This window comes from Helianthus annuus, chromosome 2 (genome assembly GCF_002127325.2).
Source record: "Helianthus annuus cultivar XRQ/B chromosome 2, HanXRQr2.0-SUNRISE, whole genome shotgun sequence".
Classification (NCBI taxonomy): Eukaryota; Viridiplantae; Streptophyta; class Magnoliopsida; order Asterales; family Asteraceae; genus Helianthus; species Helianthus annuus.
In genome coordinates this window covers 60989688-61009087 of record NC_035434.2, presented here as the reverse complement: position 1 = coordinate 61009087, position 19400 = coordinate 60989688, and the positions used below count along the sequence as shown (strand labels likewise).

The 19400-nt window shown below is 37.1% G+C and overlaps 1 non-coding gene across 1 annotated transcript; it reads left to right on the top strand.

The window, feature by feature from the left end:
• Positions 1-14413: 14413 nt before the first annotated feature.
• LOC118489978 lies at positions 14414-14520 on the top strand. The gene has a single exon (XR_004887989.1). It is a non-coding gene; the product is annotated as a small nucleolar RNA R71 (small nucleolar RNA).
• Positions 14521-19400: the final 4880 nt, after the last annotated feature.

The following is a 19400-nucleotide window of genomic DNA, read 5'->3' as shown; positions in this document are numbered from 1 at the left end:
CCGAGAGCTTGGTACGAGACATTGTCTCAACACCTACTAGCCAACAGCTTCATCCGTGGAAAAGTGGATGCCACTCTCTTCACCAAAGAGGTAGAAGGACATCTTCTGATAGTTCAGATATACATGGACGACATCATATTTGGGTCTACAAATGAGAATTTCTGCAAAAACTTTGAATAAATTATGAAGCAAAAATTCGAAATGTCATCAATGGGGGGAGATAAAATTCTTTTTGGGTCTTCAAGTTGATCAACTACCTGAGGGAATTTTCATTCACCAGACGAAGTACGTTCATATATTCTAGAGAAATTTGGGATGTCAGGTTCTACTCCAGCGTCAACCCCGTTAGCAACGAATCATGGGATAAACCCAGATCTCACCGGAGACAGGGTAGATGAGACACTTTATCGTTCCATGATCGGTTCGTTGATGTACTTAACTGCTTCAAGACCCGATATCATGTACCCAACGTGCCTCGCAGCAAGATTTCAATCTAACCCGAGAGCTTCGCACATGATTATTGTGAAGAGGATATTACGCTACCTGAAGGGAACTCCATCATTGGGGTTGTGGTATCCACATGATGGCGACTTTACGCTCGAAGGGTATTCAGATTTGGATTTCGGATGCTGCAAAGTCAATGCAAAATCAACAACAGCGGGATGTCAGTTCTTTGGACCTCGTCTAGTCACCTGGCAGTGTAAGAAGCAAACCTCTGTGGCTCTATCCACATGTGAAGCGAGGTATGTATCTGCTAGCAGTTGCTGCTCTCAGATCTTGTGTATCAAGCAACAGATGCGCGACTACGGTTTGCAATTTCTTAACACACCTCTCTTTGTTGATAATGATGCAGCTATTAATATAACGAAAAATCCAGTACATCACGCTAAAACTAAACACATAGAAATTCGTCATCACTTCATTCGAGATTGCTTCGAGAGGAAGTTGATACGAATTGAGAAAATCCACACTGACAATCAGAAAGCTGATTTACATACCAAAGCTTTTGATAAAACACGTTTTAAATATCTTTTAAAACTGAACGGTATGATGTTTTTCTCGGTGTCGGATGGAATTATTGGTGTTGATGAAGGTACTGTTGTAGATGACGATGAGAAACAATCTGCAATGGTTTGTCGATTTTTTACTTGTTTTGGTATTTAGGGGGAGTAGATATAAATTAGAAAATACAAAAACAGTAAAAATTTCAAAATCCAAAAACAATAGAAAACTGAAAAAGAGCTTGTGTAAAAAGGGAAAATGATAGTACATCGGTTTGACAGTTATGGTATGCTAAAGATTTGTAAAGTATTAAAGCGTTAAACAGTCTCGCTGATGATGTGCCGATAGGTTTTTACACATTTAGTAGGTCTGTTTGGGATATAAACATAAAAATTCAAACTTGCTTATCTCATGAGGAACACTACTTGGATATATAGGTAACCCCTGAAATCTCGTTTGAAAGGTCCCTCTTTCTGAAATACTAGGTCTTTATACTCAGTGATATCCGGGGTATTATTCTGGGACTTCTGATTTTGCGGAAGCAATGGCCTAGTCCCCGAATAATACTTTCTACATTGCTTGAAATATAGCACCACCCTCAGCATAAAAATGATGAAACATTGAAAAATGCTAATCATGTGATGTTGAAACAAAAGATCCTCTAAAGGGGACACACCTAAAGTCGAACCGTCGTCTCTCTGCTGAACGGAAGTTCTGACCTGAGCTCTCACGGTTTCGCATCTAACCCCTTACAGATATCATCTGTGGTATACTCACCTGTAAGACTGAATATTGGGATCTGGATACGGGAGTATATTCAAGAGGTGGGACACATGAATAAGTTTAAGTTCTTAAGTCACCTAATTCGTATCCTGAACAGATTGAAAATTGTGTGAGAATTTAAGTGGATCAGCATATCGACAATCTAAGTGAATTATTTAATTCTGAGTATGAAATTAAAGCTTAACAGTACTAGTGACTTGTCTGATAGCTGATATGATTCCCTAACACGCTCACCAAAAATATGTTTGTATATAGTTTACTTTCATTGTATTCTATTTCTGTATTTCATTTCTAGTTTTGAAACTTTATTGAAAATCCAAAAAGATTTTTCATTTCAGCTTTATTTTCCGACAAACCAAAGTAGAGAGTTGATCGTCAGATTCTCAAAGTTGAAGCGGATGTAGGAAGTTTCTGGACTGGAGGATGAGAAGAGCTTATCTTGTTAAGATCTGATTGTTGAAAAGTCAAAAACAAGTTCATTAACTTGATACTTGTAATTTTCAGAAAACGTTTGAATATATTTGAACTAAAATTAGTTTGTTTTGTCACCGATCAACCAAGGTCATTAAGTTGGACTTGGTAGATAAAATTGAGTAATCAGGGTCATTAATTTGGATCTGAATACTTAAGTGGATTTCTAAAACTGATGAACAGTTGAAAATTTTTTAAGTTTGTATAGATTGTAATGTTTTATGTTTGAGAAACGGGAAATAGGATTTAACATCCCCATGGCATCAAAATGTTAAAGTTTGAACCAGAAATTCGAGTCCTAGCATACTGAGAGGGGGAGTCTGTGAAACGGGGAGTCAGAATTCTGGATCAACAATCAAAGGGGAGATTGTAGATAGGCTGTAAATGAACCGAACGTTCATGAACTTGTTCGGCGGGAAGTTCGTTTATGTTCGTTTATTTAATAAATGAACGAACACGAACAAAAAAAAATTGTTCGTTTAATTAAATGAAGGAACATGAACACACCTTGTGTTCGTTCATTTATGTTCATGAACATTCTTTTATGTTCGTGAACGTTCATTTAAATTTAAATAAATACATAAATAGTTATATTTATATAAATATTAGGTTTTCTAACTACTTATATAAATATAAAACTAATTAGTAAATCTATGAACCCTTATTTAGACGTGTTTTCAGATGAAATGTAATATATTAGACTTGTTTCTTCAATCATGTTAATTTATGTTTATTTAAATATGTTCAGTTAATTTTTTTATGTTCGTTTATGTTCGTTTAGGCTTTAAATGAACACGAACATGCCTGATTTCTTAATGAACGAACACGAACAAAAAAATGTGTTCGATTATATGTTCGTGTTCGTGTTCATGTTCGGTTAAAGTTAAATGAACGAACACGAACATGCCTATGTTCGTGTTCGTTCGGTTCGTTTACAGGCCTAATTGTAGATTAAAGATTGAAGATTTAAAGGAAGTTTTTACAATATCAAAACAAATTGGAAAGAGACAAAGACTGAAGACTCGACGCCGAAGACCTCGTCAACTTCCAAGTGGGAGTCTGTTGGTGCATCTAGTGTCTGTTAACTTCGTCTTTATCGAGTCTTATGTCTAGATAGGATAAACGAACACACAACAGGGTTGAAATTAGGGTTTTATATGTTAAAGTGGGTGATTCCGCTTGAAAGTGACATTGTTCAGTTCAAGCGAAATCAGATGTTATTGATTCCGCTTGAAACTGACATGTCAACTTCAAGCGAAATCAGAACATTATATATAGATGTTGTGTATGTTCATTTGGAGCGGAACCTGGTCATATGTTCTGAGTCGAGGTGCTGTCCGTTTGTCATTTAAACGTGTAAAAGCTCAGGATTAATCAGTAAATAGATAATTAGAAAGGAACAAGCTGTGTTGACATCTTTTACATTGATTCCGCCTTTGTACTTGATGATGAACTACTCATACTGACTATTTAGGGTCACACGACGGTCCAACAAATATAGTAAAGAAAGATTTACAAGTAATATTTTTGTGAGTTTGTGTAAGAGGATCATATCAATTTATGAGACAAATCACCAACACCGTTAAGCTTCATTTCATTTTAAGTTCTAAACAATTCACCTAGATTGTCAGTATATTGGTCCACTTAAATTTTCATACAAAGTTCAACTGTTTCGAGATACGTAATTAATGTCTTAAGAACTTAAACTTATTCGCGTGTCCCACTACTTGAATATACTCCCGTATCTAGATCCCAATATTCAGTCTTACAGGTGAGTATACCTAGATGATATCTGTAAAAGGGTTAAATGCGAAACCATGAGAGTTCAGGTCAGAACTTCCGTTCAGCAGAGAGATGACGACTCGACTTTTGGTGTGTCCCCTTTAGAAGATCTTTTCTTCAACAGCACATGATGCAAAGTATTATACGGGGACTAGGCCATTGCTTCCGCAAAATCAGAAGTCCCGGGATAATACCCCAGATATCACTGAGTATAAAGACCTAGTATCTCAGAAAGAGGGACCTTTCAAACAAGATTTCGGGGGTTACCCATATATCCAAGAAATGTTCCCCATGATATAAGCAAGTTTGAAATTTTAGGTTTATATCTCGAAAACAATCTACTAAATGTATAAAAACCTACTAGCACATCCGCAGTGAGATTGTTTATCACATTTTTAACTTTCCATTTCTTTAGCATGTTGTGATAGTCCACTGATGTACTATCATTTCCTCTTTTTCACAACAAAACTCGTTTTTGATTTTATCATGTTTTTGTCTTTTTCAATTTTTCTACTGTTTTTGGATTTTCTGAAATTTTTACTCCCCCTAAAATGCAAACACATTTAAAGAAAACTTGAAAATAAACGGTACAAGCAAAATGATAACAAGATGTGAATCGCTTCAATTCACCATCCACTCGGCATAAATAATCAGAACTCCCCCTTACAACAAACTATTTTCCCATTTAGATTTCAAAACACTTAAGTTTGTTTTAATCAAAATGGTTTTTCCGGAAAATAAGTTTTGTTGATTTTACCATTTTTAGGAGATGGGGATCAATTCATCACATTGTTTTTCATCCACTTGTATGAGGATTACATCAAGTTCAAATTAATGACCTTGACTAATCACTTTGTAAAATTCAACCTCTTACCACTTGTAGGAATAAAACATCTACACAAATTCATTTTACCAATTAAAGATGCCGATTCCTGCTTCACACTTACCAACCTGGAAGCTCCGGCAAGTCACAATCTGTAAAATTTTATCATATTAAGATTCATTCACAAAATCAATGTTACCAAGAATGATGCCGATTCCTGATCCACGATTATAAACTTGGGATCTCCGGCAAGTCAGATTTTTCAAGGAAATAGAATTTCCACCCAAGTTTTACCAACCTTGGGTGATTTCAACTCTTGTTCAGTAGGGTTATAAGTTGCCTTCTTTGTCGCATAAAAATCTTTAACCCCTTGAACTTTACCTTCAACCATTTTTCCAAAAATCTTTTTCACATTTCCATTAAACGCTTTCTCAACATCAAATTATTTCTTTTCAGAATAGAATTGATTTGAGATCTCAACCTTACCAATCTTTTGTTTAACATTTTCATCCTTCAATGATGAAGATTAACATCATTCACTGAAGGCACTGAATTTTCCTTTTTAAACTCAACTTGTGGCTCTTCTGGCTTTGTGGAACCAGAATCATTGCAAGATTTAACATCAACCTTTTTAACAACCCACATTTGGTTGTCTTTGGCTTTCTTTTTGTAAAAATTTTTCTTTGAACACTCACCAACTTCATAAGTCGAATTTTCAAAAATTTTGAATTTTTCAGTTGGTGGTTCAACATCGACAACTTTTCCTTTAAGTTTTTCAGAAACTTCCTGTTTTGTCTTTGTATCCAACTGACAATTTGATGCAATGTGATCAGCTTCATTGCATTCAAAACAGGTTCGAATATACTTCCTGTGAAAAACTCCAGTTCCTATTCTCTTCTTCTCAGCAAGAAACTCCTGGTTTGATTATCTCTAGAAAGGTTTCTTCTGTTCTTCCTCAGCACTTCCTCCTGAAACAAATTTTGTTTTTGTTTTAGAAATTTTATCATTTTTATAATTTTCAGGTGGAATAAAACCTAGACCTTTCTTTTTGAAATTACCGTTATGGTTTGGTTTCTTTTGAAAACCAGAACCAGAACTGTAACCCTTTTTCTTGTTTAAACATTTTTGAACTCTTAAAGTGTATTTTTTAGATTTTTCAGTAAGATTTAAATCTTTTATTTCAGAAATATTAATTTCTGTCATTTTGAAAACCTTTTTGATCATTTCAATTCGAACACTTCTTATTGGAAATTCTTTGTCAGAATATAATTTGTCAGAATTATTCAAAGTATATGCAACTTCGAATGTTTCATCATCCAAATTCGATTTTGATAACAAAAACTCTTTACTGGAAGCCCGTTTAACCGACGTCTTTGGACTGTTGACTGACGAACTTGAATTTCCAGACTCAGACTATCATCTTTATCCAACACCTGATCGACCACCTTTTTTATCAACTCGGACTCATGATCAGTGTCAGACGATGTAAAAGTGATGTCAATGTTTTCTGGTAACTCATCAGTTATATCAGACTTCAGTTTAATATTGACTGCCTTTTGAACTTGCTTCCCATTTGGTTTTTCTGGGAGAATAACCTTCCCAGATCAGAGGCGGGCACTTGTTATAACTAATACTCTGTTTCTTACCAGTATCCTTCTTCTTTGGTTTGTCATCTTGAAAAGCTTCCATACCTGCAACAGTTGGATAAATTCGATCAATAAGATAATCAAAACTAGAATAACTTTGCAACAGTCTTCTAATTCTTTCATTTTCAATCTTTTCGGTTTCCAACTCTTGCTTCCACTTTGCACTTTCTTCGATATAGAAATTGATAGCTTTCTGTTTCGACATCATCACAGCATTCAGCATTGTCAAAGCATCTTCTCTTTCAGAATTAGTCTTTTGCAAACTGGTTACCGTTCTGTTCAATACATCATATGATTCTTTCACGTAGTTAAGATCAAACAGTAACTTTTCTATCATCTTGTCTTTCTCACTCAATTTCTCATCTTTTTCTACACATTGCTTGCAAGGTTCTTCTGAACACTTTAAGCAAGGCTTGATTACTTCCACAATCTTTTCTACTTCAACGATTTTCTCGACTTCAACAACTTTTTCAACTTCAACCACCTTTTCTTCTTTACCCAGTTTTTCATCAACTTTAACTTCTTCAACTTTCTCTTTTTTCAACTCTTTTGCTGCTCGTTTCTTCTTCAACCTCTCTAAGCGATCTGCAAAATAAAATTGAAAACTTTCAGGAGATAGTTGAGTTTTTTCAATATTAATTTGTTCTTCTTCTTCATCATCACTACAATCATCAGTTTGTGATTGATCAAATTCTATCGTTCTTTCTGAAGAACTAGAATCAGATGGTGTTTGATCAAAAACTGTTGTTCTTTCTGAACTTTCATCAGATGAAACAGACTCTTTATCTTGATTCTTCTCATTATCATCAAACACTTTCATCCATTCTAAAAACATATCAGATTCTTGGATAACTTTTGCTGTTAGAGCAACAACTTTTGAATCAGGTGGAATATATTTGTTCCAGCTGAAACCTTCTGCTACTTTTTCATCATCTTGATCAACGATACCATAATAAGCGTTCTTGTTTGCATCTTCGATCATTCTAGCATGAGCAGTTTGTGACTCTTTTTGTTTTTGTTGTGGTTGATGAGCAACTTGTTGGTATATGGCTTTCCGATAGTAATCATCTTGACCAAACAAATTCTTTGCTCCACTAGCTTCTTGATTTTTGCATTCTCTTTTGAAATGACCTTTCTCCCTACATCGAAAACAAGTTACTTTAGATTTATCAAAACCCCAAGTAGAAACATGTGCATCCAGAAAGTCATTTCTCCCTGTAATCATTTTGAACTTTTCAGCTCTTCTCAAGACACTAGCCAAGCACCATTTGATGTCCATGAGCTCCATCTCTTCAGCATCTATCTGATCATAATCCTCTTTTGTTAGCATAGGATTTCCGATCCTTCCAGCGACCAAACCCTCATAAGTCTCCGAAACTGTGGCAAGTAATGTCATGTGATCTCTTGCAACTTCTTCATACAAACTTTGACCATTTGGGAGATTCAATGCAATGTTGCACTGTATCACACAACCATTTCCACTTTTTGAGCTTTGAGAATGAAAGCTTGATGTTGAATTCTTTGGATTCACACTTGGATATGAAGAGATTCCACTGCTGCTATTTGAACTTTGATCAGATGAGTTCCCAGCACTGAAAGCAGTTTGGATTTTTGGACTCATTTCAACATCTTGCATGCTGCCTTTGTAATACATCTTCACATCTTGTTGATTACTCGGATTGTTCATCCTTGCAATCTTTTGCTGTTCAAGATCTTGACTTTCAATCTTTTCAATGAACTGAGAGATAGTCAATCCATCGTATTCCCCAGTATTCTTCAAGATCATCAAGAATGTACCCCACTCTTTCTGAGGTAAAGCGTCTACCCACTCATCTTGGCTTTTCTCAATTCCCAACAGAGACATAGAACGTACTAAGTGGCAATATCTTTCAATTAACTTCTTAGATGTTTCTCCTACCGAGCTTGAAAACAAATCAAATTCTTTCTTTAGCAGTGTTTTCTTGCTCTTGATCATTTTCTCGCTACCCTCAAACTTAGTTTTAAGTGCATCCCAGATCGATCTTGCAGTGTTATCATGTTGAAGCAAGATAAAAATGTCTTCTTTCACAGCTTGCTGTAGAAGACTGATCATCATCTTTTCTGCTTTATAAATGTCTCTCTCTTTGTCATTCAATTCAGAAATTGCTTTTGTAACACCCAAATTTGTACGAGGTCGAACATACTTCTTCTCAATGCATTCCCAAGACCTCAAATGATTGGCTTGTACCCAGTTTTCGAATCGATCTTTCCATCCATAATACTCCTAAATGCCCATAAGCTTCGGGGGCTTTTGTAAAGTTCCGGTTTCGTTCTCCATGTTCATGCTTTGAGCAATGGCAGCCGGAGTAGTCGGGGATGAAGCAAACGCGTTGTAAAATTCTTCGTCAGACATTTTCAAGCGAAAACAAGTCCTTCAAACGAAATTACCTGCACACAACTTTCAAACGGAATTAAACTGGTTCAAACGAAATTATATACTTCAAGCGAAAATACCTAATTTCATGCGAAACTAGATATCAGTTCAAACGAAATTAAGATCTTTGGAGCGAAATTACTAATTTCGTGCGACATTAGTAAACTTTTCAAACGAAATTATCCAATTATGTTATTCCGTACGAAATTAATGAACAATTTCAAACAGAATTAATGATGATGTCAGCATTTTTGAAACGGAATTACTTGTTTTATCAGATTTTGAATGAATTTAGGTTCAATTTTCTCAAGGCTTTGTTAAAACATGATTCCGATTAAGATGTGTGAAATTCAGAACTTTTTGACCGTGAAAAGTTGTTCAAATCAGAAAAGAAGGTGTAGAAGTAAGAAAATGAGATGAAATCAAACTGAAATCTGCAGAACTCCTCCTCCTGTGCTCTGATACCACATGTAGGATCATTGTCGGACCCGAATTGAGTCAATCAGAGGCGTTCTATACACTATGAAAGGCGGAAACAGACATAATGCATGAAATCAGCTAAATCTTCACTTAAACTGTCGTTTGTATTGATTGAGCAAGACGACACTTCGACAGAGCTTCGCCCTCGGAAAAACACTATGTAATTTCGTATGGAATGACATAAACTGAAAACTATATATAGGCGGGCTAATTCCGCACGAACCTAACTCAAACGATATTACAGACACACAGAATTACTTTACATACGGAATTAAGAAATAATTCTGCACGGAATTACAAGATACTCTTCATGCGAAATTAGCTCCATGTCTTGATTTCTTGATCTTTGTGCCATCAGCAATGCAAGACTCGTTACAAGACGAAGTCGACAAATGTATGCACCAACAAGAAGTGTTCGATTTGAAAATATCAAAAAGGTTTTCAAAATGACAGAAATTAATATTTCTGAAATAAAAGATTTAAATCTTACTGAAAAACCTAAAAAATACACTTCAAGAGTTCAACAACGTTTAAACAAGAAAAAAGGTTACAATTCTGGTTCTGCTTTTCAAAAGAAACCAAACCATAATGGTAATTTCAAAAAGATAGGTCTTGGTTTTATTCCACCTGAAAATTATAAAAATGATAAAATTTCTACAACAAACACAAAATTTGTTTCAGGAGGAAGTGCTGAGGAAGAACAGAAGAAACCTTTCTGGAGACAATCAAACCAGGAGTTTCTAGCTGAGAGGAAAGGGACTGGAGTTTTTCATAGAAAGGATACTCGAACCTGTTTTAAATGCAATGAAGTTGGTCACATTGCATGGAATTGTCCATTAGATACAAAGACAAAACAAGGAGTTTCTGAAAAACTCAAAGGAAAAGTTGTTGAGAAGAATGAACCATCAACTGAAAAATTCAAAATTTTTAAAATTCAACATATGAAGTTGGTGAGTGTTCAAAGAAAATTTTTTACAAAAAGAAAGCAAAAGACAACCAAATGTGGGTTGTTAAGAAGTTTTCTGAGAAATCTGGCGATGAATCTGATTCCATAAAGTCAGAGGAGCCATAAGTTGAGGTTAAAAAGGAAAACTCAGTGCCTATAGTGGATGATGTGAATTTTCCACCATTGAAGGCTGAGAATTTTAAATCAAAAGTTGGTAAAATTGAGATCTCGAATCAATTCTATTCAGAGAAGAAAGAATTTGATGTCGAGAAAGCATTTAATGGCAATGTGAAAAAGATTTTTGGAAAAATGGTTGAGAGAAAAGTTCAAGGGGTTAAGGATTTTTATGCAACAAAGAAGGCAACTTATAACCCTACTGAACAAGAGCTAAAAACACTCAAGGCTGGTCAGGCTTGGGTGGACATATTTTTGAGTGAAAATCTAACTTGCCGGAGCTCCCAAGTTTGTAATCGTGGAGCAGGAATCGGCATCTTTCTTGATAAAAAAATTGATTTTGAGAATGAATTTTAAAGCTGATAAATTTTTACAGGTTGTGTACTTGCCGGAACTCCCAGGTTGGTAAGTGTGGAGTAGGAATCGGCATCTTTCTTGAGAAATCCACGAAAAGTGATTTCGTCTTACAAGTGGTACAGAGGTTTGACTGTTTTGATTTACAAGTGCTTCATCAAGGTCATTAGGTTGAACTTGATGTAATTCTCATACAAGTGGTTAAAAATGAACAAAGTGATGATCTTATCCCCTAACCTGCAAGTGGTAAAATCAACTAAACTAATTTTCTGGAAAAACCATTTTGATTAAAACAAACTTAAGTGTTTTGAAATCTAAATGGGAAAATAGTTTATTGAAAGGGGGAGTTCTGATTGTTTATGCCAAGAGGATGGCGATTTGAAGCAATTCGTAATCAGTTGTCACTTTACTTGTTCAGTTTATTTTAAATTTTCTTTAGATGTTTTTGAATTTTACGGGGAGTAAGAAAATTTCAGAAAATCCAAAAACATTAAAAAATTTGAAAAAGCCAAAAATATGATAAAATCAAAAACGAGTTTTGTTGTGAAAAAGAGGAAATGATAGTACATCAGTGGACTACCACAGCATGCTAAAGAAATGGAATGTTAAATGTGACAAACGATCTCACTGTGGATGTGCCAATAGGTTTTTACACATTTAGGAAATTGTTTTCGAGATATAAACATAAATTTCAAACTTGCTTATCTCGTGGGGAACATTTCTTGGATATATGGCTAACCCCCGAAATCTTGTTTGAAAGGTCCCTCTTTCCGAGATACTAGGTCTTTATGCTCAGTGATATCTGGGGTATTATCCCGGGACTTCTGATTTTGCGAAAGCAATAGCCTAGTCCCCGTATAATACTTTCTGCTTGCTTGAAATATAGCGCCACCCTCAGTACAAAAAATGATGAAACATTGAAAAATGCTAATCATGTACTGTTGAAGAAAAGATTCTCTAAAGGGAACACACCTAAAGTCGAGCCGTCATCTCTTTGCTGAACGGAAGTTCTAACATGAGCTCTCACGGTTTCGCATTTAACCTTTTACAGATATCATCTAGGTATACTCATCTATAAGACTGAATATTGGGATCTGGATACGAGAGTATATTCAAGTAGTGGGACACGCGAATAAGTTTAAGTCCATTAAGACACTAATTGCGTATCTCGAAACAGTTGAACTTTGTATGAAAATTTAAGTGGACCAATATACTAACAATCTAAGTGAATTATTTAGAACTTAAAATGAAATGAAGCTTAACGGTGTTTGTGATTTGTCTCATAAACTGATATGATCCTCTTACACAAACTCACAAAAATATTGTCCGTAAATATTTCTTTACTGCATTTATTTATCAAAAATTTCAAAAATATTTTCAGTGTGTTTTAGCATAATTTTTGAAAAATTCAAAAAAATTTCGACAACTGGTGTTGGAAAGCTGATTTTCAAAATTCCTAGTGCTAAATATGATGACATTTCGTGAGGGGGAGTCGGTATTTAAAGATTTGAATGATTTTTCCTGCAAGTGGTTATCAGAAGTTTGGAAAATGTAAAATCTTTTTGTAAATTCAGGTGGTTCATCAGAAAGAAATCTGCAAGAGGTGTCTGTAAATGAAAATTTTATATCACAAAAACTTATGTGTGTGGTAGAAACATTGCAGGTTTGAAATTTGAGAAGAGTCAGGTTCCGATACCTGAGAACTCTGTGGTTAGAGAAAGCCAGGTTCCGATACCTGAAGATCAAAATGGATGCCAGGTGACGATCCTAATTACGAGCATAACTCGAGGGGGAGTTTGCTTGCAAAAGGGGAGCCTGAAGATTGTTTAGAGCCAGGTGTTGATTTGGTGAGCCAGGTTACGATTCTGAAGCTGATGATGCTGATGAACTTAAGGAATCAAGAGAATTAGAGATAGAAAAGAGCCAGATCAAGATCATGGGATGTAAGAAGAAAGAGCCAGAGCTAGATCCTGGAACAGACTGATAAGGAATGAAGTTGCGAAGACTCGACACAGTAGACTCATCAACATCCGAGGGGGAGTCTGTTGGTGCATACGTCTGTCGACTTCGTCTTGTATCGAGTCTTGCATTGCTCATGGCACGAAGATCGAGAGGATATGACAAAAAGTTAATTCCGCGCGAAGGTCTTAATTCCGCATGAAAAGTCAACAAGTAATTCCGCACGGAATTACTTAATATCGTGTGAGTTGTAATTTCACTTGAATGTATTTCCGCATGAAGTGTGTTTCATACGGAATTAGGTTAACTATAAATATGTGTGATCTCGTGTCAGTTGGTACGAAATTACTGAGGTGTTTTCCGACGGCGAAGCTCTGTCGAAGTGTCTACTGATCTGTAATCATTTCAGAATCAATACAAAAGACAGTTTAAGTGAAGATCTAGCTGAATTCAACTCATTATGTCTGTTTCAGCCTTTCATTCTGAGTAGAACGCCTCTGATTGACTCGTTTCGGGTCCGACAACGATCTTACGAATTTTGAATTTGGGTTAGGACTTCTACAAATGGAATATTGACATGCAATTGTTTTAGTAGATTTACGAATTTTATGAATTGCTTATCGGTCTTTTGGCGAAGTAACCGACCAGGATAAGGCACCAGAGGATTCTTGGGTGGCTCTTGGCTTGGTGTATGAGTCGTCTCTTTTTGGGGTGTTGATGAAGTTGTGGTTTGGCTTGGTGAACTCCTTTCAGTTGTGGGAAGCGGAGCTTCCTCGGGACCTACGGTACGGTTTCTCAATGTGATGAGATGTACTTGCGCCTTTGGGTTTGTTTCGGTAGTGCTAGGTAACGCGCCTTGTGGTCTCTCGGAGAAATTTTGAGCTAGTTGATTTAATTGTTTTTCAATGTTTTGAATACTTGCTTGTTAGTTTCTAAAATTTAATTCTATTTGTTGAAATCGATCCGAGTTTTTCTTATCGGTGTCAGAGATGAGGCGTGAGACGGTGTCTTCAAGCCTCTCTCGTCCCCCTTTCTGTTGTTGAGAGAAATTTTGTGACTCATTGCGTGGTTGTTGAAAGTTTATTCTTTGGTTTTGATTTTGTTGGTAACTACTATTGCCAGGTTCTCTCCAACCAAGGTTAGGGTGGTTACGCCATCCTTGGTTGTAGTTACCTGTCGGAGGACCTGACAGCCTAGGTCTATTATCAATGTAGTTTACCATTTCCGTTTGATTATCCATTTCTTTTATACAACTCCAATTTTCATGTGGCCCACCACACCTTTCACAAGCCATAACCGAGGCCGTTTTTGCCATTTCTAACTTTTTGATTTTTAAAGAAAGGGCCTCGATTTGGGCTTGTAAAGAAGTGCTTTCGTCAACCTTATGGGCGCCCGGGGCAATAGATATAATGCCTCGGGGAGTGTGCCACTGAAAATTGTTTTGAGCAAGTTCCTCAATTTGATTATAAATTTCATTTTTGCGGTGATTACCTAGGAGCCCCCCAGAGCTAGAGTTAAGTGTTTGTCTTGTGTGTGGCAACAATCCATTGTAGAAAGTGGATACTTGTTGCCATACCGCAAGACCATGATGAGGACACTTTCTTAGTAGCTCCTTGAACGTCTCCCAAGTTTCATATAAGGATTCCCTGTCCTCTTGTGAATATGTGTTAATTTCAGTCATTAATTTAGCCGTTTTAGCAGGAGGGAAATACTTATATAGAAACTTTTGGGCAAGTTCATCCCAGGTGTTTACCGAACCAACTGGGAGGGTATTAAGCCAAGCCTTAGCTCGGTCTTTTAGTGAAAATGGAAACATTCGTAGGCGGATGGCGTCATTTGATGCTCCATTGATCCGAAAAGTATCACATATTTCCAAAAAGTTGGTAATATGTAAATGGGGATCTTCTTCCGCAAGCCCGTGGAAGGTTGCGAAGTTTTGGAGCATTTGGATCAAATGCGGCCGAAGTTCGAAGTTGTTGGCATCGACATTCGGCGCATTGATAGCGACGCCAAGATTACCTACGGTGGGCCGTAGGTAATCCAAGAGGGTACGTTGATCCGCCATTGGAAGTGGGTCCCCTGAAACTTTCTCTTGGTTTTTAGCTTTAAGTCTTTTTCTTAGAAAACGTTTGGGTTCGTGTAGATGTTCTTTTATGTCTCTACTGGAACTGGAGCTCATACACTACGTAGAAAGTTTAGGTGTGGGACCTGGGTTCCAATTCCTACAATAAAAACAACAAGAACGTTGGTCAGAAGTTTTACCACGACCCCGTGCTCAGGTGAACAAGGCCTGTGGTCGGAGTTACAGTGATTGTTTTCCGGATCCCTGTTACTGGAGAGCTCGACACGGCCCTGTGCTGCACCGACACGACCCCGTGCTCGGCCCTCTGTAACTCGAAAAATAAAAACAGCCAGTAACGCTGGGCAGGGCCCGTGTCCGACCAGGAACGGCCCCGTGCTGCAGTCTGCAGAAGCTGAAAATTTAAGAAAAATCCTAAAAAAAATAGAAAAATAAGAAAAACGATTAGGCCGTTGATTCCTAACTTTCTTAAAATTCTTGTGTCCCCGGCAACAGCGCTAAAAACTTGATGTGTGTCGGTGTGTATATATTTTTATGTATATTTTTAGCCCTTTTTAACACTTTAGTCAAGTTTTAAATTTATAAAACACGATATTTTACTAACACTAAACACCCATATGGGTAAGTGCACCCATCGTGAGCGTAGTATAGTGTTGGTAAGATACCGAGGTCGTCCAAGGACACAAGAGCTTTTAGTACCGGTTTATCCTCAACGTCTAATCAAATAAAAAATTTAGAAAAAGGTTTTAACATGAAAATAAAAACTAAAAATGCTGAAAAACAAGATGAATCACTTGGATCCGACTTGCCTTTAGTGTAACCTTTGATGTTTTCTGCACTTTTGCACTTTTTAAGAGAGTATCTTAGTTGTAGTAGTAGGCCCCTCTTTTGAAGGTGACGGCACCCTCAACCCAGTAGTTTGAGTCAACAAGGATACAATCCTAAAGGGTTGGATTATTGAAAGATAATTAATTAAGTTATTAATGCGTAATGTGGTAGGCTCCTCTTTTGAAGGTGACGTTACCCTCAGCTAAGTGGTTTGAGTCAGCAGGGATACAATCCCAAGTAGCCGGGTAAATGTATTAATAGTAGTTTACATATGAGGGGATCAAGCCATTCGCACCCCCGCCATCCAATACCAGTGGGTATTGAAGGAGGTCCTAGTAAGCTTGACCCAGGTCCTTACAGGATCTATACACTGAACAAGGCAAGAACCTTACCAAACCATTCCCTTAACCCCTCGACCAGGTAGCCAACATATCTCTATATAGAACGTAGAGATATGAATGGTGTAAATCTTTTATTTTATATAGACAGTAAAATAATGCCAAGACACCATAGACAAATGATAAGGAAGTTTCACCTTCAACAGAAGAAACTAGTTATTAAAGTCATTAATACAAAATCAAATAAAAAGTGCGAAAAGATTAAAAAGCAAAAGTATTGAATGGTGGGGGTGCTACTACACGCTATGATGGATGATGGATGATGGTGGTGGATGAGGGTGTTGTGATGGTGGTGGAGTGTGGGTGAAGTGGGAGAGAGGTGGTTTGTCAAGGGATGCTTTTGAAGTGAACCAAGCACTTTTATTTATAGCCTGCACAGAAGCCCGGATACGGCCCTGTGTCCATCCACTTTTTCTTTCTTCATTAATTGCATTTTGTCTGCATTAGTTAACCACGCCCACGTGTCCGCTGGGCACGGCCTCGTGTGCAGAAGCGTATCTGTACTATCAAGATTTGCTTCTGCGAATCTTAGCGTTGACCACGGCCGTGTGGAGCTGGGCACGCCCCCGTGTTGGGGAATAGAAGCTTCTACGCTTTTGTCTTTTCTGCAGACACTTGAGCACGCCCCCGTGTCCGCTGGGCACGGGGTGTGTTCAGCCTTCTGAAATCTTGTTTTTGCTTGGGAAGATGCTGTCGAGGGGTCGGGCATGCCACGTTTATTCCTTTTCTTGTATTTATGTTAGATTTAGCTGTATTTTGCTTCTTTTGTTCATTTGAGCTCATTTAATCCTGAAAATAGAAAAGGAAGACAAAATCACACTTTTCCAACATTAGTACTAAAAAAAGGTTAGTTTTATGCCTCATTTGATGTAATTTATATGTTGCATTTTACACACATCAAATACCCCCACACTTGAATCTTTTCTTGTCCTCAAGCAAAACTGTTTATAATGTGGCTTACACTCCCAAATGGAATGGGTAGAAGAGAAGTTTTGGGCTTGTCTTGAGTGCCGGGATTCCAAGATCTTTATTAGGCTTTATTTTTATATTATTTACAATCCTATTCGTTATGATTTATTTAGAACATTACATAAGATAAATTACTTATTTGGGCATAACATGCCTCTTTAAAATTCCATTTGTATACAAGTTCGCATACCTCAGGGAGATCACTCAACACTCGGCCGAAGATGTATTTTTGTGAAACACTCAATGTGACAACCCGAGATTCCAAGGTCTTTCCTATACACATCACTGACTTTACAATTTGATTTACATGGCGTCGTGTGTAGTTATCTGAATGATTTATGTGTTATATATAATGATCGGTTGATAAATGCGTAGTCTTAATATAAATTATTTGAAGTTTATTAATATAGCTTTTCACCACAAGATTCCTTCGACGAAAAGGGGTTCTTCATCGACTGTTCTTCATCATCAGTAGCTCATGACGAACTACACTTTTCGTCATCAATGTTCGACAAAATATGTCCTTCGTCAAAGAAGGTTTTTCGTCAAACTGGGTTCGCGGCCCAGATCCAGTTGAGGCCCAACAAGGTTTTAATTTATTTTATCATATGTGATCTGCCAAAACTTCATACGGCAAAACCCTAGGTCCTCCCTCCCTACTCTCTGTGCGACGGCAACCTTAGGATATCGAAGCCCTTCATCTCGAACGATCTAATCACTCCGGTATTCACGGTTAGTGTCTAACACTATTAGTTGCAAGATCTTGATGTCATGACTTGATATAAACTAGGGTTTCACTTGTAAGACAGTGAATCTAGAGCATGTGATTGACTCTGGCATTAATCTATGTTGAACGTAATGATTAGGAACCTTAGAATTTACAATTGATGATTTGTTTAATTTGTTTGATTGGCATGATAATCCACATGATAGATTATTAATTTTCATTTGCATATTAATGAAAGAGAACTGTTATGTCTTGGATGGGTTAGAATGATAGATGATTGTTCATAATTAGGAAACATGTTCGTGGTGTAAAAGTGTCATTTGATCTGATTAAGAAACTGTCAAAGTATTAGCGTATGAGGCGGCTGAGATTAAGGGAAAAACTGCAACTGACTGTTATATGCAGCGACGAAAGACATCTTGACGAAGAACATGGTCCTTCGTCGACCAGACTTCGACGAAACACTAGGGTCTTTCGTCACATGCATGCTCAACGAAGTATAGTCTTTCGCCGTAGGGTTCTTCGTCGGAGGGAACTTTCGTCGGAAGGGTTCTTCGCCAAAGGGAAATAAATTGGGTTTAGGCTTTGGTAGATAGCTCAGTTAACTGTTATGTGGTATTGTATGTTATACATTGGATGTGAACACATGTGTGAACCGAGTATATGTGATGTAATGTATAGTGATACTTGTGATAAATGTAATCCTAGAAATACGTGAGTTAATTGATAAATCCTAAAACTGATAGTTATTGGTAACCACAAAAGGGTTGGTTGACTAACTGGATGGGTAATTAAACATATCGAGCAAATCAAAGGTGAGTTCATTCTTCTTGAGCATACGTCCCGGTTGGTGGGACAGTCATTGGGTATCCCTGAGAGGGATAGGTTTTTGGGTAAATCAATTGGGTATTCCTGAGAGGAATACGTCTTGTGGGTAAAATCTGGAATTTTGGATAATATACTCATCCTATCACCTTTAAGTCCCATCTTGTTTGTTACCTGAGAGGTAAAGGAGTATTAGTTGGTAGCGCTATCTAGGTTTGGCACCCTCACCCCGTACCTGAGAGGACGGGTGTGAACTAATGACTAAGTCATGCCCAATGCTTTGATAGGTGCATTGGGGAACGGGCAAAATAAATCTGGAGCCGTCTTGTATTCGAGGTATTATCAACATTGAAATCAATGAACTGAACTAAACACTTGGTAACTAACGTTTTCGTAAAACTATGAACTCACGAGCGTTGTCTGATACACTTGTTGCATGCTCGCAGGTCGTTAGGTACTATGGAAAAAGGAACTTGCTGTCTGGATGGCTGGAGTGGTCATGGGTCGTACTGCTTGGATTTCAAGACTTATTTAATGATTTCACGTATGTTGGTTTTTGAAACGATTAAACAGTGTTTAACCATTTGCTTCCGCTGAACATGTTAAGCTTGGATAGGCTATGAATGTTTTATCTTTTTGAATGGAAACTTTGTTTTATAACTTGATCTTAGTTCAATATGATTCGTGGCTAGATTCTGGTACGTTACACGCCTAGCAGGGTTTTCGCATGTGGTATTTTG